This window comes from Vicugna pacos, chromosome 12 (genome assembly GCF_048564905.1).
Source record: "Vicugna pacos chromosome 12, VicPac4, whole genome shotgun sequence".
Lineage (NCBI taxonomy): Eukaryota > Metazoa > Chordata > Mammalia > Artiodactyla > Camelidae > Vicugna > Vicugna pacos.
Genome location: NC_132998.1, coordinates 39,839,547 through 39,863,665, shown reverse-complemented (window position 1 = coordinate 39,863,665; position 24,119 = coordinate 39,839,547). Strand labels below are relative to the sequence as shown.

General features: G+C 39.5%; 1 long non-coding RNA gene across 2 annotated transcripts in view; it reads left to right on the top strand.

The window, feature by feature from the left end:
• Positions 1–20,902, top strand: part of LOC140700219 (uncharacterized) — a 390,592-nt gene extending 369,690 nt beyond the window's left edge. For both annotated transcript variants that reach the window (XR_012078551.1, XR_012078550.1), the window contains one exon: positions 20,722–20,902. This is a non-coding gene — a long non-coding RNA (uncharacterized lncRNA). The remainder of the gene's footprint in view (positions 1–20,721) is intronic.
• Positions 20,903–24,119: the final 3,217 nt, after the last annotated feature.

The window sequence follows — 24,119 nt, the reverse complement described above, 5'->3', positions numbered from 1 at the left end:
CAACTTCTTTATCCAGTCATCTATACTGTCTTCATTCAGTGGTAACCCCTTTCCTTTGTCCACTGATTGCTAGAAATGCATTTGCACTGAAGTCCCTACTTCAGCTGTATAGGCATAGAAAAGAAACTGAGCAGAAACACAGCAGATGATAGTGGGATTACAAAATCCCTTTCTTTCTGGACAGTGGGATTACAAAATATTTTTTAAACACATTTTTGGGAGTCTGTTTTGCTTGGTTGGTTACTGTTTGGTTTTTGTTGTTATCATTGTTATATTTCTGGTAAGGCAAGTTGAGGACTATAAAGCCAGGGCTAAAGGCAACTAGCTTCAAATTCCAGCTCTACACCTTAATAGCTGTCTATCCTTCAGCCAGTTTCTTAGCTGCTAAGAATGTTAATTTTCTTATCTATAAAGTGGGTGTAATAATATTTACCTTGGAGTGGTGTAAGGATTAAACTAGAAATGTAGGAAGCATTTAACATAATATTGGCTAATAGCAAACCGTCAGTAAATAAATGGTATCTATTTTAGTGGCAGCTTTTGAAAGTGGACACCAGGACACACACATTTATCCAAGTCAGTGTTTTATTCTCTGTAATTTACTTTTACCTCACTAGATGAGGCAACTCTGACAAGAGAGAAAGTTGACTTGTCTAATAGCTAGAGTAAATTAGAACCAGGACAAGAATTCTTTTTTCCCCATTCCCTGAACACATCTACTAAATCACACTGTCTTGGATATCATGTATTTTTTAAACTGTTACCCAATTAATTGATCCTGGATTCTGTAGGCATCCAAACCATAGCTGCTACAGACTAGCCATTCAAATGAATAAACTATAAAGTCATGTACTCATGCTCAGAGAAGACTCCCTTTTCAAATGTCTATCAAGAATTCACACTGCTGAAAATTCTATTGTTAGCAGGAAAATTGTCAATGTGGCCTTCAGAAACATTTTCATTTGGAAGATCTACAATTTTTTAATCTGTGTGTCGCAAAAGAAATACATTTTCTAATCTACTTTATCAAGTCACATGACATAAAGAATTCTGAAATCACTTGTCCTTAAGGCTAAGGTAAGGATAATTGGAGATACCCTGGAGATAATTGCTAGGATGGAACACAGTTCAGAGAGCTGGTTATTAAAATCACCTGAAGAATTTAGTATAAATTATAAATCAATCCAAATTCTCAGAAATTCTGATTCAGTAGATGTGGAGCAGAGTCTAGGAATAAATGCTTTTTTAAAGCTGACCATTAGCAACCAGGGACGTGCAAATCAAAGTCTCAATGAAATACCACTGTCACAACCATTAGGATAGCTATAATCAAAAAGGCAAGTGTTGGTGACAATATGGAGAAATTGGAATCTTCATACACCACTAGTGGGAATGTCAAATTGTATTGTATAGAAGCTTTGTCTGACAGTTCCTCAAAAGTTTAAACAGAGTTACCACATGACCCAGTAATTCCACTCCTAGGAACATACACAAGAAAACTGAAAACATATGCCAAGACAAAAACTTGTATATGAATATTCATAGCAGCATTATTCATAATAGCCAAAAAGTGGAAACAACCCAAAGATCCACCAAACAATGAGCTGATTAATAAAAACATGGTCTATCCAGACAGTGGAATATCATTTGCCCATAAAAAGTAAGGAAGCACTGATACATACTGCAACAAGGATGAATCTTGAAAAAACTGTGCTGAGTGAAAGAAACCAGACACAAAAGACCACATATTGCATGATTCCATTTATACAAAATGGCCAGAATAGGCAAATATAGAGAGACAGAAAGTAGATTAGTGGTTGTCTAAAATGTTGAGGGGGGTGGTGCTGGTTGAGGGAATGAAGGAATGCACTTCTAATGGGTAAAAAGTTTGGGGGGAAGGTGATTAAAATATTCTAAAATTGCTTGTGGTGATGCTTGCCCAACTCTGTGAACTAAAGCTGCTGAATTGTGCAATGTAAATGAGTGAATTTATGGTATATGAATTATATCTCAATGAGGCTGTTAGAGCAAACAAAAAGAAGGAAGGAAGAAAAGTTGCCCCAGTGATTTTGATGTAGAGACGGGTTTGAAAGCCACTGTTCTAAGTTCTTGCTACTCCAAAGGTGGTTCATGGACCAGCACTACCTGCACCACCTGGGAGCTTGTTAGAATTGCAGCATCTCGGTTTGGTGAGAACCTGAGATTCTGCATTTTACCAACAACTCTGGGTTGTTGGTAAAAAACTCTTCTCAAACACATCTACTCAATTACAGATAACCAGACCCAAGACTTTGACTTCCTTAATGCCTAAACTGGATAAGCATGCTAACATCAACAGTTCATTCAGTTGTGGGGAAATTCACCAAGACAATCTATGGAGAAAGCCCCAAAGAGAAGACCTTCATAAATTTCCTTAGTATGTCACAGGAGTTTTAAGTAGTGTTGCTGGAATCTTCCTGGTGAACATAAAAGTGTTTCTGATTTTACTTAAGAGGAAAAAGAGGGTTATGGTAGCCTGAGAGTCACTCAGAGATGAGGTAGAGATGTTTCAGTAGTTGGAGTTAGAAGAGAGGTAGATGCTTGCATCACCTGACATGGAACCTAAGTCTCTCTCTCATTGTTTTTTGTTTGCCTTTGGTTATCTTGAAAATTGTGTGACCTTTCTACCCTGATAAAAAAGAACTGTGACTTTTCTTTCACAGTCTATGTAGGTCATTTCACTCAATTTATCTTATCTCCAACAGTTAGGATGTCTTTATTTTTTATTTAATTTTTTCCAGCTTTATTGAGGACATCACGCCAAGTGAAATAAGCCATACACAGGATGGATGAATATTGTATGATCCCACTTATATATGGAATTCAAAAAAGTCAAAATCATAGAACCAGAGAGTAGGGTGCCTTTTTAAAAATTTAATTCTGCATCACTGAGATGCTATGTTGAACCCCAGGGGCAGCGTTTTCAAGTAGCCAGGCACAGGATGTTCACTTGACATTCCAATTAACAGCACGGGGTCAACTTACCTCCACCACAGTCCATCACGCAACCACATGAAATTGTAAAAGCCATAAAACATTGCAATAAGGGACCATTTTTATGTTTTTCTTCTATTCACAGTGGCTGTATTGTACAGTTTTTAGATGAACAATTGATAAACCAACTTAGTTTGAGCCTCAGAAATACTCTTCAATAGCTGTATGATTTTGTGCCAGCTATTTGAGCATTTTAAGCTTCGGCATCCACTTCTCTAAATTGATATAATAGGGTCATAAAAGTGTTATAAGAAAAAATGTCGTAATGCACATAAAGTACTTAATATGCTTCTTAGAACATAGTAAGCTCTCAATAATGTTAGCTATTATTATTATCGTCATCAAGACCCTAAAACAGCAATGTTTGACAGCATTTTTGCTTTTAAGCCATTTTATAATCTGACTACCATTTAGTTTAAAAAAATTAAATGTATTTACAGTCAAAATTGACCACTTTAAAGCAAAATGGATTCAGATGTAGAGCTCTAGGACATCTGGTAAGATGTCTGAAAGCCTGAGTTAAAGACCTTTACCAGGAGACAGAAGAGCTTGCCTCTGTCCACCTTCTATGGCAATGGAACAAGTCAGCTATTGATAAAAGTGCCTGTTGTGGGCTGATGGGTTGAATTGTGTCCCTCTCAAAATTCGTATGTTGAGCTCCTAACCACTAATATCTCAGAAAGTGACCTTATTTGAATATAGGGTCATTGCAGATGGAACTAGTTACGTTAAGATGAATTCATCCTGGAGTAGGGTAGACCTCTTATCCAGTGTAACTGGTGTCCTTATGAAAAGGGGAAATTTGGACATAAATTCACAAGTAGGGAGAACACTATGTGAAGATGAAGGCAGAGATCTGAGCGATGCTTCTACAAGCCAAAGAATGCCAAAGATTGCCAAAGATTGCCAGTAAACCTCTAGACACTAGGGAAGAAACATGGGACAGATTCTCTCTCGCCTTCAGAAGGAACCAACCCTAAGGCATCTTGATGTTGGATTACTAGCCTCCAGAGCTAAAACAACAGATTTCTGTTGTTTAAGACATGCAGTTTATGGTGCTGTGTCATGGCAGCCCTAGGAAACTAATGCAATGCCAAATGGGTGGCTTGGTAGGAAATAATGCAAGCTAGTGGTTCAGCATATTTAGCATAATTTCAAATCACTTGGAAGGCTCCTTAAAACATATACAGCTGGGCTGCATCTCCAGCATCTCTAATTCAGTATATCTGGGGTGAGGTTGAGGAATTTATATTTCTCATCTGTTTCTAGGTGATGCTCAGGCTGCTCTTCCAGTTACCACATTTTGAAAGCCATGGATGTAGGTTTTCAGAGAAAGGAGATCCCTGGGGATTGGAGAGGGAGCAGTCAAGAACCTGCCAGAGCAGGAGAACACAAGAGCTGAAGTCCTACCTCCTCAGAAAATCCCCCAAATCTCCCCACCATGCCCCCCATACCGCATTCCTGTAACAAATCGAGGAAACTAGTTTATTTTTAATCAGTAGAATATGTTGTTTTCATATTAGTGGATCCAGCTGCATCAAATCTATCAGAATTAGGAACTGCTACTCTGATCCTTGAAAAAGAATTTGCCAATGAACTCTCAGGAATGAACATTTAAGACTTCAGTGTGCATCAGAATTACCTAGGAGATCTAGGACCCATTCTAGACACAATGAAGCAAAATGTCTAGGGGTGAGTTCGAAGCAATTGAATTTTTAACTGGCTCTTCTGGTGATGGACACCAAATTCTGAAAAATATTCAGTTAGCTTTAGATCATCCCATAATCCACTCAATTTTTTCTCGTATGCACTTGAACTCATCTTTGTATCAAGGTGTCGCTCTGAGACAGTGAGATATGGTGAAATGGATGTGAGCTTTGGACTCAGGCTAACTCCTCTAACAAGTCTGATTTGTATAGAGGATCACCACTGGTTACTTGTGCCCCAAGCCTGAATTTTAAAGTAAATGAAAATAATGGGGGTCAGGGAGCAAGAGAGACAGAGACTGTCTTTCTTAGCCAAAGTAACCACCATATTCTTTACTATCTGTTTGGTTATGAGTTGGATCTGTGTGATGTATGGGTGAATATTCACAAATTACCTTAATATTCAGATTTCTCCAGGCAGGGCAGAGCCCTTGTTTAATATTGTTCATTACACCATGGTTTGGGAAATACTACAAGTTTCCCCCTAATATTAGGACCAATTTGGATGCGCATTGATTAAATTAAAATGCCTGGGAAATATCTAGCACTGTACCAGGCACATGAAGACTATTCAATGAAAGTTAATAGATTAGAAAGAAAACCATACAACAGGGGAAATTCCTACCTATGTTAAGAACCAAGCAACTCATAAATGGAGCCCAGGGTGCAAAAAAAGATGAGCAAGAAGGACATAGAAAGGGAGTTCATGAATGATGTCGTTGAGTTTCCAGATTTGCCTAGAGCACCCTCTGCAGGGCAGATGGATTGTGGGGAGAATCCCAGATTTTGCTCTGTTTATGCCTTTTACTCAGAAGCTACACAAGAGCCAGGAAAGATGGACTCAGAGCCTGAGCTGAGTAAATAAATGATCTCAAGGAAGATGTGGGGGCTTCTCTTTGCTCCCCAGAGGAACATCAGAGTCCTACTGAATCCAACCAGACTGAGTTTGGTTTCTGGTTCTGTCATTCACTCTACACAATCTTGAGTAAACTTGACTTCTCAAAATCTCTGTCTCCCTATCACTAAAATGAGAATAATAGTAGCTACCTCAAAGGGTGTTCATTTACTCCACACGTAACTTTCTTTGAGTGTTTCCTTTTTGCTGGGTAATGTTTGAGGTCCTAGGAAAACAGTAGTGGTAATATAGAAAATCTCTCCCGTGGAGAACAAACACATCATGGAATTTGTGTCCTAGCTGGGGAGACAGTGGCAGAGCAGCTCCCACAGTAGTCTGGACCAGTTGGAGAACCCTTCCTTGTTCTGGGTCCTGCTCAAAACTAGCAGCTTTCTCAGTTGATGGAGCACACGCATATGAGGTATACTTTGCCTGCGTTAATCCAAAGAGGCCTGTGATAAGTCACTTTTTCAGTTGTAGAAATGGAGAATTTAACCTTAAAAGGGATAACCTGACGTGGCTCAGACCACTGTAAACCCAGAAATTTCCTTGAGATGGGATACCCCTGAATTTTTGTGGGAGTTATTTCCCACCTCCTAGCAGACAAGTGTCTTACCAAATGGCTAGAAGAGCTGCTACTTCCTCCTCACGAGGTCCAATCAGCATAATACCATCAATACAATGCAATGAACCAGTGGGAGGTCTTGTGGAAAAGATTCAGACAGCTTCATGACGTTGGGGTGAGGGTAAATATTCAGTGATACAGGTGCAAACGGTGCTTTAATACAGTTCTAGACCAGAGCAAATCCTCGACGAACGTTACCTGTTGCTGTTCTGCTGAAAATCGATCTTGTACATCAGGATGCTGGGCAAGAGCCAGCGGCAGCCGCCAAGGAAATCTGCTCATAGAATCAGCTTCTTTTCTGCAAACCACTCTGGTATTTCTTCTCTTTATTTACCATAAAATTGTTTTTCACATAGATGTGAATGAATGTTATACGCTACATCCCGATAAATATTTCTCAAATTAAAGCACCGCTTAATTGCATCTCAGCAATGCTCCCTTGTGACTGCCCCATTAGGCTTAATGAATAATTCATCAGCTTCCTGGGGTGCATTCAGCTGATCTTAAGAACAAGAAGAAATCATTCTTTGGAGTTTGCTTTTAGGCTCCACTTTTTCCTCTTCACAAGAGCAGGCACACAGCTGCCTAGCGGGGCGAGAGATGTCGCAGGCGAGCAGACAGACAATGGAAGGGCAGGCTTAAGCTCGGACCTGCCTCTCAAACCCTCCTGGTCCTGGGACAGGAAGGCTGTTTGGGGACCCCTGCCCTCCCCAGACTCTTGAACAGCAGCTGCCTCCTAGGCGTCGAGGTTAACCTGCACCAGGCTGAGGGCAAAATAGACCCCGGCCAGCAGGCGAGCCACAGATGGCCGGGACTTCGCTCACACAACCGGAGGCAAAGGGAGGACCGTTTGGGATCCGCAGGCTGCAACTGTTGGGCTCCAGAGGATCCTGTGGTCACAGTGGCAGCCAGAAACCTCCTTTCTCCTCATGGAGCTATGGTGAATGGAGAGAGGGGTGGGATGACGAAAGAACTTTCTTTTTATCTTTCTACTATCTTTCCTCCATCCCAGGGCATCGCCTGTTTTGCAGGAAGCAAATTGGACATATGTCCATTTGACATTTTTTCCTATTTCCATTAAAGGCCAAGAAATTCCTTCTATGACTTTCTCCCCTTCCAGAAAGGAAGTCGTTAGAACTTGCTTGTAAGACCGCGAATGCACCCCAGATGGAGAAGAGGGATTCAGGCTTTTCACACCAGAGCCTGCCTGCTCCTTTGTATAAAAATCATTATAGCTATCATTTATACAGAGTCCGCTTACGTCTGCAAGGGTTATCTCATCTAATACCCACGATGTAAATACTACTGTTACCATCAGTTTACAGATGAAAACACTGAGACTTATAGACATGAGCCAACTTGCCTAAGGCCACATAGTTAGAAAGCAATGAGGCTGGGTTTAAAACCCAGGTAATCAGGTTCCAGAACCAGAATTCTCAAATTTCCATAATCTCGCCACCCCATCCCACCCCTTCTTGACTTGTATCTTCTCTTTTCCATTCCTTTCTTTTTCTTTTAAATTTTGACCGCAGTTTGTGATTTGACCTACGTGAATGACAAGCTCCTATGTCTTTATTTGCTGTTTGGTGATAAGAATAGTGAATGTATGGGATTCTGTAAGCTTAGTTCTTTTACCCTTATAAGTTTTTCTTGTTTTTTGAAATTTTCTTGGGAGCTATCTGAAATACAAGGAGCATACAAACCGATATGGTCTAGATTGCCAAGAAATTTGTAAAGTCACATGCAAGAGTTGTATGGCAATATACTGGAAAACTCTGGACTGGAAGTGAGATACTTGGGTTATTATGCTGCCTCTGCTCCCTGCTGGCTGAGTGACCCCGGGTCCATCACTTAACTCTCTGAGCTTAGTTTCCTTATCAAGACAATGGGGGAAAGGTGTAATACCCCACCAGCATTGTTTTGAGGATTACACACAGTAAGATATGTGCTGGGTCTCTTTGCTTTCTGTGTAATCCTTCCTTCTGTTACCTTTCATCAATGCTGTGTCACCAAGGGAAGGAGGTGGCAAAATGAGAGGAGAGGAGACCAAAACAGCTAAAGCTGTGGTTAGGAAGAAAAGTAGAATGACTTTTCTCCATTCTGCTAGGACCCTCCTGGGAGGTACCCTCTCTCTCCAGGATGAGCTCCAGCAGCTCTTCTTCCTAGCCCTCTTGAAGGGCCCAGCTTGTGGGGAAAGTGTCAGCCTGGTTACCGCAGTTTCCAGACTCAGCTCTAAATCATAAGCGACCACCCTCATTTCCTTGACACAGGCAGCCTATAAACCAGAAAATGCCCTTTGTCAGTTCATCAGTGACATGAAAAGAAATGTGCTCCCTGATTGAGCAGACAATCCAAATTTGGGGGGGAGTCACCAAGCCTTCCTCTTGGCACTCCAGAATATAATGACAAATGGAGGCACACAATGAAATTATGCCTTCATGGGTTAGTTTGTTGTAGATTGGTTGAGAAAAGAAAAGGAAAAGAAAAAAAAAAAGAAAAGACAAAACTTCTGGAAATGATTATAGCCAAAGAGGATGGATGGTTTTCTTCTCAGTTTGTCTCTAGGGAACAACTTTGACCTTTGTTTCTTCATCATGCTCCTTATTCTCTGCAGAAGAGTCATTGCACTGACTTGAAAATCAATATTGAACCCCCAGCCATCTTTCCCCGTCCATCCCGCAGGCGTGAACAGCTTGTGTAGCTGCCCTCAGATCATCTGTCTCCCTGTTGCTGTCACTCTTCTCCCTCTCTCCAGATTTCAGTCTTCTCACTATTGCAAATCTCCCCCAGATTGTGACTACCCTGTTTTCGGGTCTGTCTCAAATAAGACCTTTCAAGACTTATCAGCACCCTCTACACCTACCATAGGGCTTTCTCAGGTCCTTTCTTTTGGGGATGTGGATATCTTTTTAAATGGGGGAAAGAAGAGAAAGAAGCCAGACAATTTGTGACAATAAACACAAACTAGAGCAGGACAGGGTTGAGGGTTGGATAGGGATGTGGGAGAGAAAGCCTCAAGCCACCTGTTTGGAATAGATTAGTGAGGTTTAAACAAAAACATCCCCTAGTCACCACTCAGCCTCTGGAAAAATGGTGCATTTTCTAATTTCTTACTCCCACACTTTGCCCGGAAAAGGGAGAAATAAAAGGAGGGTGACTTGAGAGAAGATGGGGCAAAGCTATCTCAGAGAAAGATGGAGCACTGGGTTGGGGCTCCTGGGGTGGTCCACGCTCTGACACAAAGAGTGGGAGACGAAACTGCAGCTGCAGTAGGCTACCTCTGCTGAAAAACTGCCAGATCCCAGAACAAAGGTTTCATTTTATGGGGGTGCCCAACCCTCCTGAGATGGAACATTATCTGCTCTTAGATGACAGTAGCCATAGCACAGTTATGGTATTTCCTGAGTTAAAAGGCAAAACAAGTAAACTGATTAAAATCTTTGTAAATTGGCAAATGCAGTTTTATAGAGAGATATGTATGTTATATAAGTACATTTATTGAGAATTAAATAATTTTATTAGAAAATAATAAAATTAAGACTGTCCTAGAAAAAGCTTGAATATATGGATGTACCATACCCATACTTGTAATCACTGCTGTTCCCTTTAAGCTCCCTGCCTGCACACACACACACACACACACACTTAGACACACACAGGCTTACTATGTGGGTGTTCCTGAAACCACTTATTCTGATCATAGATGCTTTTCCATCATGTTCTCCTGGGGAAAAACTCTAATTCCTAAGAAGCTCCTTATTAGTGAACTTGTAATACCTGGCTGATGCAGAAGGTGACTGTACTCAGTTATGGTTATGCTGACATTTAGACAGGTCACCTTGGCCTCCAAATCCCCCTTGTGTGGACCATGGCATTGGCACTCATTGTTGTGCTTTGTTTTATTTTTTAATTGTATAGTTGATTAATAATATGCTAGTGTTTTATTAATTTTGCAGTTATTTTCCAAATGGGTTGAGCCAGCAGGGACCACTAAGGACCCTCTAGTGCTGATCATTCTGCAGTGTTAATTGCTTGTTTACTTAGCAGGCTGCACACTAGGATGTTCTCTATTTGGTCAAGGACTCTGTTGTTTTTCTATTATATCCTCAGCCCCCAATTGTCAATAGATATTTAAGGAATAAGTGAATATGTTTCTTAGAGTTTCCATAATTCAAGGTGTTGAGAAGCTGCACTCAGGGGATAGCAGTGGCAAAATACAAGTATTTCCCATGAGGGACCTCCCAAGAGGGTCAGAATGGGATCATACATGAGCATGACGGCCTTGTAAGAAGTCTGTGACCCTGGGCACCCGACACAGATAAGGGCCAGGGTCTGCCAAGCTTTCAGCCATCAGGTATAAGGCATAAAGCAAGAGAGAACTTTTTAAAAGGAAACAAGCCATAGACTGTACAACAGCAAGAGTGAACCCCCATGTAAACTATGGACTTTGAGTGATTATGATGTGTCAATATAGGTTCATTGATTGTAACAAATGGACCACTCCAGTGGGAGATGACAGGGGAGACTACGCATGTGTTGAGATAGGGAGTATATGGGAAATCTCTGGACCTTCCACTCAATTTTGCTATGAACCTAAAACTGCTCTAAAAATAAAGTCAATTTAAGAAAAAAAAAAAGAAAAGGAAAAGATAAAGAGAGGAGGAAAAACATAAAGGAGAAAGAAGAGAGAACATAGGAGGTTGTGTGCAAATCAGGTCCCGTCCTTCCACCTTAGTGGCCTTCAGATCACAGGCTGGCAAACCTGACCCAAAATATAGGGACTCCACCATGAGCGCAAACAGGCTGATAGTCTTGACTTGCATTTAACATAGTGTTATTGGGCATACAGCAAGAGTGTCTGGGCGTTAATGTGCATTTTCTCATGCACGGAGAAGAGGCAATTTGGGAAAATCTAGTTAATGTATTTATTTCCATACCTATCATAATGAGATTTTTCTGACCCAGAGCTCAGGGCACATAGTCTGATATCCCTTCTGATGTAGAACAGACATTGAATATTTGAACTATTGCAGATTTAAAATACATGTTTTAAATCCATTTTACTGAAACTCCAGACAATAAAAGAAATGAAAGATAAAAGGCACTCTAATGTTGACCCTAACCCTCATCCTAATTCTCCAATTCAGACTCAAGGTTGTTTATAGAACTTACCGCCAACCCTCATATATGAACCATAATTAAATTCCACAAATGGAAAAACTATAAATATGCATTCTATTATTTCTAAGTTATATTATTAAAAAGTAGTCTCTCATGAAATTTACATATGCTGGTTTGATAACTTAAAAGTAATTTTTCTCTGAATTTTAATTTTAAAGAAATATTGAAAGAGATGTTTTCATTAAATCATTCTTTCATGCTGAATACCAACTATATAAATGGAAAGCTGGAGTAGGGAAGATGGCCCCCCTTTTTTTTTATGTCATTTATTTCTCTTGTAAGAATGTCTTCCTAATATGAATCTTCAGTCTGTTACGTGTGGTAAATATATTTTCTTCCAATCTACTAGCTACTTTCTAACTTTTTATTGATTGTGGTACATAGTTTATAAGTTATGATTAATGGAATTTATCAGTATTTTCCTTTGTGATCTTTGCTTTCATGAATGTCTTTCCTACACTAAAAAATTTTCTTTTGTTAAATAGTTTTAGTATTTATGTCTTTCATCCAACTGAGATAGAAGTCTGGTTTTTTCCAAATGGAGGGCCGATTTATTGAATAACCCATCCTTTCGACTCTAATCTAAACACCAGAGCCATAAAATACCAAATTTGTATATAACACACTTTTATTTCTAACCTCTATTCTGTTTCATTGACCTACTTGGCTATTCCTGCATCAACAATGCATTGTTTCAATGAATACAACTTTATTTTCTTTTCTATCGGGAGCTATTGGCAGGTCCTTGCTCTGTATTTCCTTTCTAAAATTGCCTTGGCTATTCTTGGACATTTTCCCTCATAAAATTTGTAGAGTCATCCTGTTGAATTCCATTTTTTAATCTTTTTTATATTTTGACTAGGTTTACATTGAATATGTAGATTATATGGAGGAGAATTGACATTGAAAAACATTGAGTATTTCTCCATCCTTCAATGGTCAAACCTATTTATTTGGTGGTTTTTTTGTTTGTTTGTTTGTTTGTTTTTGTATCTTTCACAAAAGGTTTGCAATTCTCTCCCCAAAAGTCTTACGGAGACTTTTTAACATTATTTCAATTTTTAAATGAGATCTTTCTTTTTGTATTATATTTTCTAATGAGATATTACTGGTATATAGGTAAGTTTTTTTTTTTAACATAGTATTTTCTAGTAAATGCCTTAATGTACTTTTTCTATTTTCTTGATGTTGCCAATAGTGGTAAGATGAAGGAAATATGCCAATTAATACTATTCCACAAAATTAACTACCTGTGGAGAACTCATGAAAACATATTAAAATATGTGTTACATCATGAATTCAGTATAAAAATGAGTCACTGTTAAACTCTGGTCAGGAAGTATGGTTCCCAAAACTATGTGCTTACAATGTAGATGTTGTTACCTATAAAATTATCCAGCATCATATTCCATCCCCAACATCCCGCCAGCTCCTCTAGGTTCCTATAACAAGTGATTACTATCACTGCTTCCCTACTCTTTTCTTAGTCAGAACCCCCCCCCCACCATCCCACCACCCAACCCTGATATCTTAGCTCAATGGTGTGAATCACCATACCTACCTCTTGCGTGTCCTTTCTATCCATCACCTCTTCTCTCCTTCTCTCCTGGATCAGCAGTCCCATTAATCCAGTAAGAAACTGTCACTTTTTTAAATGGGCAAAACAGGAAAATAAGGTTACATTGACCTTTCCCATCCTAACAATGTCTAAATGCTAACTGCATCATGCGTGGAATTTTTAAAAGAGGGAGGAGGGAGAGCCAGAGATAAAAAAGATCCTTCCCTCCAGATTTCCTCTGGTTTTGTCTTCAGAGTAATAAAAACCAACCACAATAACTAGCGTGTACTGAGCACCTACCAAGTGCCGCATCCTGTACAGAGCATTTAGATGGCCATACCACCCGGAACGCGCCCGATCTTGTTTGTACAAAGTATTTAGTACACATCATATCTAAGTCCCCTGACAAGCCTGTAAGGTAGAGACTATTATTATGCCCACTGTGGAGAAAAGGAAATACCAGTTCCTTGTAGGATAAATAACTTTCCAAATTGCGTAAATAGTAAGTTTGGCTAGGAATTAACCCCAGCAATATGACTCCAACCCTTATGCTAACCCAGTAACAGTGGGAAGAAAGTATGGGGCACAATAATAGCAGAGGTTATTCTACCTGACACATATATCTGTGCATTTGTGACACTAAAGCTTAAGAGGTTTTACAGTATTTCACTGCTCAGCACAGTCATCACTGTTTTACCCATGAAGTATGCCCATATTTCAGGCTAACCACAGGACAGAAAATAGAGTCTCTTAGCTACATTGAAGCACAGATTTGGAATTACGGTCCCCCAAAATGCTCCTGGCCCCATGACTGCAGAGAAAGAAGAGGACAAATGGGATTATATTTTACCACATCCATCTTTTGCAGGATTCTATGAACTTCAGGCTGTGTGATCTTGGGTGTGTCTCTTAATTTCTCTATACTTCAATTACTTCAAAGGTAAAATAATGATAATAATAGGACTGGTAGGGTTGCTGAAAGAATTAAATGAGCACATATTTGGTGCTCAGAAGAGTGGCTGGGCACATCTTGAAGCATCATATAAGGGTTCCCATCATTCTTAGATCTTTCTTAATTCGGGGTAATAATCTCAAATCAATTTTTATTCCAACATCTCAAACCAATTTCCAGTTGGGGAAGTGGTATGAAAATCCAAATATTAGGGTTTTTCAAAAGATTTTAAAAGGCTTTGGCCTTTTTATTTTCAGGCTGTGAAATAAAATTCATATTTTATGACAAGACAAGGGAAAATTTAAACATAAAAAAATTCTTCTCTGCCCTTTGACCTCCTCTCTCCCCACACTGTGCATAGTGTATCTACATTACACATGGACCAGACCTCCCCCATCAGCAGGAATACCTGCTCAGCCTTAAAGAGCAGCATTCTCCCAGCATCAACAAGACAGCTCCTTAAAAGATAACTTTCCTTCTTGAGTTTGTAAGGGGTCACATGACCCACCAGGATGATGCTTAGGTGTGGATTATGGAAACTGTCAATTAGATGTTATTTGATGTATGGCCCCCATCTCAGAAAACTTTTAAAACTGTGCTCTGATTTCTAACTGGTGAAACAGGTCTCAGAGCTTTCTGAGGGGCTCTTCCCAGGTTATAATCCTCAAATAGACTCAAATAAAATTTTCAATTTATTTATTAGGTCAACTGATTAATTTTTCGTTGACAAGATCTATACGCTTTTCAAAGACAGTGTGATGTATATGTTTCTGATTCACTGAAAAGGGTATTAGTTTGGCTTCTTCTCCCCTTCCCCTCACTGAAAGCCACTTACTAGTCATCTACTCTGAACCGTTTTGGAAAATGAACACCTTTTAAGGGTTTTTCCTTTGAAGTAGAACATGATGTTTTGGCCAAGTACAAATCTTCAACAGTATACACATGCTTCTGAGGCTGGCCTCCTGTGTGCCTTTGTTACCATTCTAAATCTCCCTGTAATTGACTCATGAGCACTAGGCTAACTCCTGCCTCATTTCAGCCAGTGAACCTTTGCTGGTTCTCACCTGTACAGTCTAGACTAACTTGGCTGTGACAGACTCTGCCAAACTATTGTTGAAGAAAGCCTCAGAAGTTGGAACAGGAAGCCTATTCAGGGATCGAGTTACCCTGATATGGATCTGTCCTTCTGTGTTGCCCTCCTGATCCTTCACCCACTTTTTATATTCCCATTCCCTGTGGCCTTATCTTGACTCTGACTCTTTGACTTTGGGTGCTCTTGAACTGAGCCTCTCTCATGACAGTAAATTTCTAATTCTCCAGCACCCAGCCTGTTCTGTGACTAACCCCAGCCTGCCCCGCTGCCTATCACCTGAGCTTGCCTTTGGATTTGGACAATTAACCTTGGCTCCAAGCACTCAGGGGTGACTTCAGCCATCCTGCCCCAGGGCTGATATAGCCCCACCTTTGTTCTTTTTATGTCCCTGTGAAATGCTTTGGCATCCTAGTTGAGGAAGCTTGCTGAATAAGGAGACTCAGAAAGATTTTTTTTTACTTTACCAGGATGTGGGTAATGTATTCTGGCATTGCAGAGCCAGAGACAACATTCAGAGAACCTTGTTTATTCTTTTTCTGCATAATCTTGGTATGTCTGAGTTTCTAAAACCCAAGTATACAACTTTTTAATATTACTGTCAGGAAAGGACCTCAGGGGTTCTGTGCCCGTTAGTGTATGATTTCATCTAGTTTTAGAACCATATATGTAATGAACAGACTAAAAACCATACATAATTGATTGTATGGTTTTTAGACTGGGGTTGTTATCATTCTTGTATCATCAGCTGTGTGACTTTGGCCAGTCCTTTAATTCTAAACTTCAACTTCCATTTATGTAAATCTGGGACCAAACACTCCACTAAACTTTATGATTTGAGATTATAAAATGTATCTTATTTTTATGAGACTCTTCTCCTACAATTAACCCAGGAAATGTTCTCCAAAATATTGAATTCACAAGGCTGATAAAAGATTCAAGTAAATTAAGATATGCATAATCACTTTGAAAATTGCAAAGCACAAAATAAGTGTTTTTGTGATTGTGAATGAGTTGTATGCCAAAAGTTGTTACAGAATCCCTTTGCTCCCCCTCCTTTGTGACTTCATCAGGCTTGTCCTGCCCCCATTACAGTATCTCCTTATCTCAACTTCCCACTAGACTGTAAACTCCTTGTAGAACCCTGTGGTCTAGGCCTGGGTCATTATCTGTACTGGTAAAATATAAACCACTTAGTATAATCCAGGCTACATCATAATTGCTTTACATATATTAGCTCATTTAATTCTCACAAAATTGTATGAGATATAAATTACTATTGTATCCATTTTATAATGTGGAAACTGAAGTATAGAGAGTTTAAGTGATCTTCCCAAGCACACAGGGTCTGTGAGTGGCGGAGTTGGGATTTGAACCCAGATAAACTAATCTCAGGAGCCATGCTGTTAACTGCTACATTATAGTGCCCTGGTTGGGTGGATAGATGGGTGGGTGTATAGGTAGGTTTTTACATTTACTATTGTTCTTTATTATCTTGAGACACAGACAAGACCATAATATAAAAAGCATGAAGATTGTAATTAAATATTCATGAGGTATCAGAGTGGAATTCTCTAATATACAAATGTTTTCAGTGAGATTCAAACCTGAATGATTATCTAACCAATGCTTTTTTTCCATGGTAATCAACAGAAAAATGTTTAATTTTCTATATCTAAACAGCAATTGTTGGCTACATTTTAAAGTACTTTTTTCCTGTTTTTAAATCTAGTGTTAAATTCACTATAGAAAATGTGTTTTAAAGATACACAAACATTTATGTGATATGTATAAATAATGACAGGAAAGGGGAATATGAAAGGATTATATTTCCCTCTCCCCAATTTATCTGAGGACTAACAGTGCCCAAGGTCTGGGTCCTTCAAGGCTGAGTTTTTAAATTCCACCCTAAATAAGCTACCCAAGGGACTCTAGTGAGCTTGGAAACTACAACTTTAAAGGAAAAATGGCTTCTGCCAACAAAGACACATCCACCCTCCACCCTGTCTACTTACACAACCCCCCCTTCACCCCTTCTCCTCATTCATACAGTAACTATCGTCTGGATACACTATCATTTTTGTCTAGCTGGTTTGCTGTTGTGTATTTCTCCCCCTCCTTATCTCGTTTACTCCTATGTTTCAGTATCCTCGAAAAAACATTAACTCTCATACTTTTTGTCCAGTTCAGATCTGTGTACTGAACCATTTGCTCATCAGACATTTTTGTGTGGATGTTTTACAGGCATCTCAAAGTCAGTATATCCAAGCCAGAACAAATGAGCCTCCCCTGCAAATGTGTTCCTTCTAAGAGTAAATGGCACCAGCAGAACCAGAAAACTGGAAATCATATTGATCAGCCTCATCTTCACAGCTTATGCTTACTTGATCCACAAAGCCTAAGTCCGTCTATTAAGTATCTCAAAGCTCCATTCCCGTTCCCTCCCACTTCTGTAGTCAAGCATTATATCTCATCTAGACAACCATGGAAGCCTAACAGATATCCCTCTTCCATTCCTGCATTTCCCCAATTTATTCTAACCCAGCAGATTCAAGAGGAAAATCTGACTATATTATTTCCCAGCTTACATCCTTTCAAAGTCTACCAAGTGCTTTTGGGAGAAAGGAAAATAACCCTTACTGTGGTCCCAAAGAGCTGGCAGTTCTGCTCCCACCGACTTCTGCAGCTTCATCTCATGACCCTCTCCCCATGGCTTTCTAACATATGGGCCTTTCATGAATTCCTTGAAATGTACCGAGTTCTTTCTGGCACCTTGTAGGCCTTTGAACATGCGATTCCCTCTGTCTGGAACTCTCCCTTCTCCGTTTACAAATTAGTCAATCCCACATTCATCTTTTGGACCTGAACTTAAATGTCACTCCAGTGGAGAACTCATGCTTGCCCACCCACTCCTGCAGACCAGATCAGGTCCCCCCACTATACACTTTCCTGATACAATGTCCTTTTTCTCCACTGCACATGTTGCACAATGTATTTGCCTTTGTTGTCCTCATTATGGTTTATTATTTTTACTATTATTTGTTTTCATCTATCTCTTCTGATAGACTGTAAGTTCCATGAAGTCAAAGACCAATCTTGTTCACGGTTCTGTTTATAGTGAGTAGCACACATCCTTGAATGAATGTGTGAATGGACTAATGCTATTCTGATAGTTTGGAGGAGAATAATAGTAGATAGATGAAGCACCCTTTTTATTTTATCCTCGTAACAGCTGTGTGAGAAGATATTATTATCATCTTTTCATAGGTGAGGAAGCCAAAATTCATAGACATAAGGTAACTTGTCCAGGCTGTTCAGGGCAATTCTACTAAGAAGAGGGACCAGAGGGTTTACTACATATTTTAAAGAATATGTAATTGCTTACCAATAAATTTCTCCAGCTTCTTTGTCCTTTGTAAAGGCTAAGTGGTATTAGTATCCCTTTGGCATTTCTACGTTGTTTGTTAGGATGAGCAAAACCAGTTACCACCACCTCCCATTTAGGGCAAAACCCACTAAAACCTTTAGGGAAAGTCCTGATCAAAGAAGAAACATTAGACATTCATTGAAGTGGAAAATACACAGGGAATGGAGCTGGGTGGGTTAAGGCAAATTAGGTAGAAAAAAAGTTGGTGTGATAAAAGCAGGAACAAAGAAAACGGATGAGATAAAGGAAGAAAGAGAAGGAGAGTTAAGTACAAGGACACAGGGACACAAAGAAAGAAAAACAGCTTTCTCAAGTCCTTGGGAGAGACCAGAGGAGCACACAGCGAGGAAGATACTGTCTGAGCTTCTAACAAAAATAGTGGTGTTTCTGAATACCCACGTGTTTAGTAGTAAATAGACAGAACATCTGATGACTACCTGGATTGTGCATGCCAAGATTCTAGAGTATTTTTGGTGACTCAAGATTAAAGGAACTTTTATATTTATTCCTAATGTATCTGAATACAAGTGCAAGTGAGAGGAAGTTAGAGGAATAGGATTTCCTCCTCTATCCTAGCCCAAATTAGACGTCGTGTCCCCGTCTCCTATGCACTGTTCCCCCTCTGGCACCAACTCTGACGTTTGCCCTGACTCCTGTTAAATTAAACAAGGAGGTCATCAGGCTGAGGTGACTCTACTGCCTTAGTAGCTTATGTAAGCAAACCAAAATCCAAGCCTGCAAGTGCCTCAAGGTTATGAAATCAAAATGCTAAGGACAAGCAGTCACAAACAGCCAACCAGGCTTTACGCTACAGCCAATTGAATGACTTCCTTTCTTGCTTCTGGTGCTGCCGGACTGGAATCAGTTTTTGCTCACATAAACTTAACATTTTTAATATACCTCTGTTCATCTTTTAACATCTCCTGGGTTATTCCACGGACCAGCGTTGATGGGAAAATCATTTTACTCTTCGGAGTCTGTTTCCTTATCTTTAAAGAGAGGGAATCATTCCTGGCTGGTTTTTCTCAGTGTTTTTTGGCTCATGAAATTCAGTAGCAGAAAGGACTTGAAGGGATAATGTCCAGAATAAACTCAAACACGGTGTATGAATCTCTACTGCATTGTCTCACCCACCCACCAAATGTTCTTTATTCTTTCACCCTTCTCTTAGCCTCCAGCACTTTAAATTTTAGACTTTTAGTATCACTTAATCTATAAAATAGTTTTTCTGGAATTATGTTCATACACATGGAAAAATGTTGTAGTCTTTTAAAAACTAAGGTGATACAGATTCTGTTTTATGCATTATATACAAAGACACATAAAGTGAGGCTAAGTGAAAAAAAATCAGTTTTAGAAAATATTTTTAAATAAAATCTAGATTTTAAATGTTGTTTTGGAGGCCAAAGAGGGGAAAAAAGTAAATCTTGAAGGTTTATCTTCGAGGATGTCATTCCTCTATACCAGTGGTTCCCAAGGTGTGATCCTGGGCCAGAAGCAGCAGTATCGCCTGGTTATTTGTTAGAAATTCAATATCTGAATCAATTCAATACTGAATCAGAGACTCTGAGGTTAGAAACCAGCAATCTATTTTCTAATAAGCCTTACTTTGAAGTTTGAGAATAATTCCTTTATGCTGTAAAGTGGGAAGCTTGGAGGGGAATCCAGGAGAGTAGACAGGGAACAGAACAAGTGTGTGTGGTGTGTTTTTATGATTAAAAAATGAGGATAATATTAGGTTGAAGTGTGTGAAAAGCCAATCATCAACCATTTTTGACCTACATAAAATGCACAATATGATTCAATCTAAAAATGTGTAGTTTTAGGAATTACTACAAAGATAAGGTAATTCATGTGAAAAAACCTTGCACAGAGTCTGGATGTGAAAGTTTGATAGACATTAGTTTCTCTTCCTTTCTCCTAATGCTCTTAAACAGACTCATCAGGGGGTCTGTTCTCAGAGTAGTACTCTGAAGTAACTGTCAGCTATGCTTTCCACTGCCCAGCGAAGATCACTGGCAGGCGACTCACCCCCAATTCCCCAGAAGGAACTGTGTTATTAGGAGAAGAGTGTGCTGCCAGCTCAGGCTCCTTCTAAGAAAATACGTAGTTCCCACTCTCTAGTAACTAAAACAGTCAGAGTAAGACAACGTCTAGATGTTGGGCCAAAACAGCAGCCAGATTTATTCCCATCTCGTGCTTCTTTCAGGTATATGTGTACATCTAACCCTTCCAAAATGTTCTTTCCTTCCAGCTACTTTTTTGCGGTTGCATTCTTGTAAAAGAACTGGCTTCCAGGAAGAGACAGAGATGAGCACAGGATCCAACATCAATTCTGAAGCAAGCTATAAATACAAAGGTAAGACTCTGGTGGATTTCTTTGGTCGCTTTGGGTTTGTCAGTCAGTGGGGTGCAAGAGGTTGTGTTACTGGAAATGGCCTAGAAAGAAAAAGAGAACACCTCTGATCAATCTCTGTTAACTGGATGAGTAATGTTGAGTCTGGATGATTAAGCTAAATGCACCTTGTAATCTTTGATAGCTTCAAAGGAAAAAGGTGGAGATGAAGTTGGAGGAGGAGGAAGAAAAAAGGAGAGTAAAGGGAAAGGGAACAGAATGCTTTTCTTGGGTGTCTATGCCCTTTCCCCAAATTAAAGTTCAATGCTTAAGGAATCAGAATGCTGTCATATCCACCTTTAATTCGTGATCCCTCCCATGAAGGAGAGATGGACAGTCAACCATCAATACTTATGAATGGCCTCAGAGACAGAGTAAAGGATCTATAGATTTCCATTTAGTAGGTGATTGACAGGATATACACTTTATCAGTTGCCTCAGTTAGTGAAGACTTGCTATGGACTAAATCTTTGTGTTCTCCCAAAATTCAGTCTCCAATGTGATAGCATTTACAGATGAGGCCCTTGGGAAGTAATGAGGTCATGAAGATGGAGCCTAGTGTCCCTAGAGTAAGAGACCAAAGCTCTCCCTCTCCGTGCCGTATGAGGATACAATGGAAAAGTGGCTGCTTATAAACCAGGAAGAGGGTCTCTCCCAGAACCTGATCATACCAGCACCTTGATCTTGGACTTCTGGTCTCTAAAACTGTGAGAAATAAATTATTGTTTAAGCCACCCAGCCCAAACTAAGATAAGACTCTTTAGCCATTCAGATTTAAAAATAATAATGCCTGTCTTTACCAGCTGCCCCCTACTTCAAATTGATGTATTATATCAAAGCACCTGTCCTAGTTGGGAATAATCCAGATGCTCAAGAAACCACATTCTATGTGGAATATTAATACCTGCATCTTTGTTGGCTCTCACTGACTTGTTTGGGGAAACAAATCTGTCCTTCTCAGTTCATTTCCCAAGCACACAGTCAGATGGATAATAATCTCCCAGCTCAGACGTGAGTTTACAGTACATCTGCAGAGCTTATAATGATGTATTTTCTTCTTAAGATAATCTCTATCTTGCCTCCTAGTCTAAGTCATTTGACCCCAATCTTACAGATCTACCACCTGATAGATGAGGGCAGGGCCACTTTGCAACCCAGTTGGGGTGTGATATGAGTACTACAACTCATAAGGAGTTTAACAATCTTGAGATAATTGGAACCAAGTAAAGGCAATGTATTATGTATTATTCTTTCTTAATTATTCTTGTACATCCTCTATTGCAGGTAATCTTGTTCTGAATATATATATATATATATATATATATATGTACCTGATCATAGGGGGAAAAAACACCTAGTTGTCATTTACTGTGAGCCAGATACCTACATCAGGCTTTTCTGTCACCTAATCATTAAACTTATATTCTACTCTAAATAAGACAAAAATCCTATCAACTATAAAAGCCTCAATGTATTTAATTTTTTTCCTTTCAACCTGGCCTTTCAAAGCTAGTCAAAGAAGATGTTAAAAAAAAAGGATGAAATGTGCTTGACTTACAGTAACATGAAGTCAGCATAATACTTTACACACACACACATACACAGAGTCTTTATTTCTCCTGAGGACTCAGTGGCTTCTTTCCTTTATTTTACCTCACTCTTCACTCTCTTATAGTGGCCCCTACAGAATTGCCAGCCCGAAACACAGCGTGAGAGGATCTTCTCAGAGGTTCAAGAGAGCTCCTCTCTGCCAGTTCTCAGCAGCACACACTGTATTCTCTCTGCTTATGTCGGATTTATTAATGCATAAGCACCCTTAGCCCTCCCTTTGCCCTCCCCCTGTGTTAGTTAGCTAAGGCTACCATGATAAAGTACCTCGGACTGCGTGGCTCAAACAACAACAATTTATTTCCTCACAGTTTTCAGTTTTGGAGGCTAGAAGTCCAAGATCAAGGTGTCAGCATGGTTGGTTTCTTCTTCTTTCTCCTTTCCTATCTTCATATGGTCTTCTCTGTGTGTATCTGTGTCCAGAAAGACAGATACTGTATATCCTTTATATGTGAAATCTAAAAAAAAAATACTCATAAAAATAGAGCATACTGCTGGCTGCCAGATGTTGGAGGGTGGGGAAATGGTTGCTCAAAGGGTACAAACTTCCAGTTACAAGGTAAGTAAACTCTGGGGATCTAATGCATATCTTGGTAATTATGGTTAACAATGCTGTATTATATACTTGGAAGTTGCTAAGAGAGTGAATCTTAAGTATTTTCACCACACCCACAGACACATACACACACAGAGGTAATTATGTGAGGTGATGGTCAGGCTAATTAATCTTATTATGCTATTTATTTTGCAATATACATGTATCAAATCATCATGTTGTACACCTTAAACTTACACAATGTTGTATGTCAATTAAATCTCAACAAGCTGGGGAAAAAGGCAAGAGACTCAGGCCATGAGGTTAGAAGGTAACCAGGGGCCGGACAGAATAGGGCCTTTTGAAAGTCTGTGTTTTAGTCCAGGTTAGAGCAGGAACCAATGGAGAGCTCTGAGCAGAGAAGCGACAAGATCTAACTTAGGTTTTAAAAGGATCACTCTGTCACCTCTGCTGAGAACAGACTGTAGATGTTGTTCAGTGTGGACTGTGAGTATAAGTTATTATGTCTGATTTCATATGGGCTAGATCCTTTATAAGTAAACATGCCTAATATTTCAAAAGAGCTGAAGATGGCCAAGGGATGAGGAAAGGCCGGCATAGATAAACAGTGTTGACTGGTGTGTAAGAACGAAAGATGGCCAGGAGTTTGCTGGTGCTGCAAAATAGAGAGATGACAAGATTTTAATGAGTTGTCATAGATGAAGATCTTCGACCATTTTGAAAGTTTGAGAATGAAATGAATAAAGGTTGACCCTGTGTCAATGTCAATAAGTAAAATACTTTTTAGGTTAGATTATGATGAATCATGGCTTCATAAAGTGTTCAATTATCAAATGTAATGCTATCACCCCCAAATTAGTAGTTTAAAATTACAGTAAAATTTCGCTCATGAAACTGCAATTTGGTCAGGGCTCAGCAAGAACTGCTCTATTTCCACAAAACACTTAGCTGGGAAACTTCGAAGGCGAAGAGTTGGAACCATCTGCAGTCTTCCTCACAGGTCTGGTGGTTGATGCTGAAAGACTCAGACAGAGGGCTGCATTGGGCTTCTAGGATATTATGACTCATAGTAAGAAAAATATACTTGGTCTTC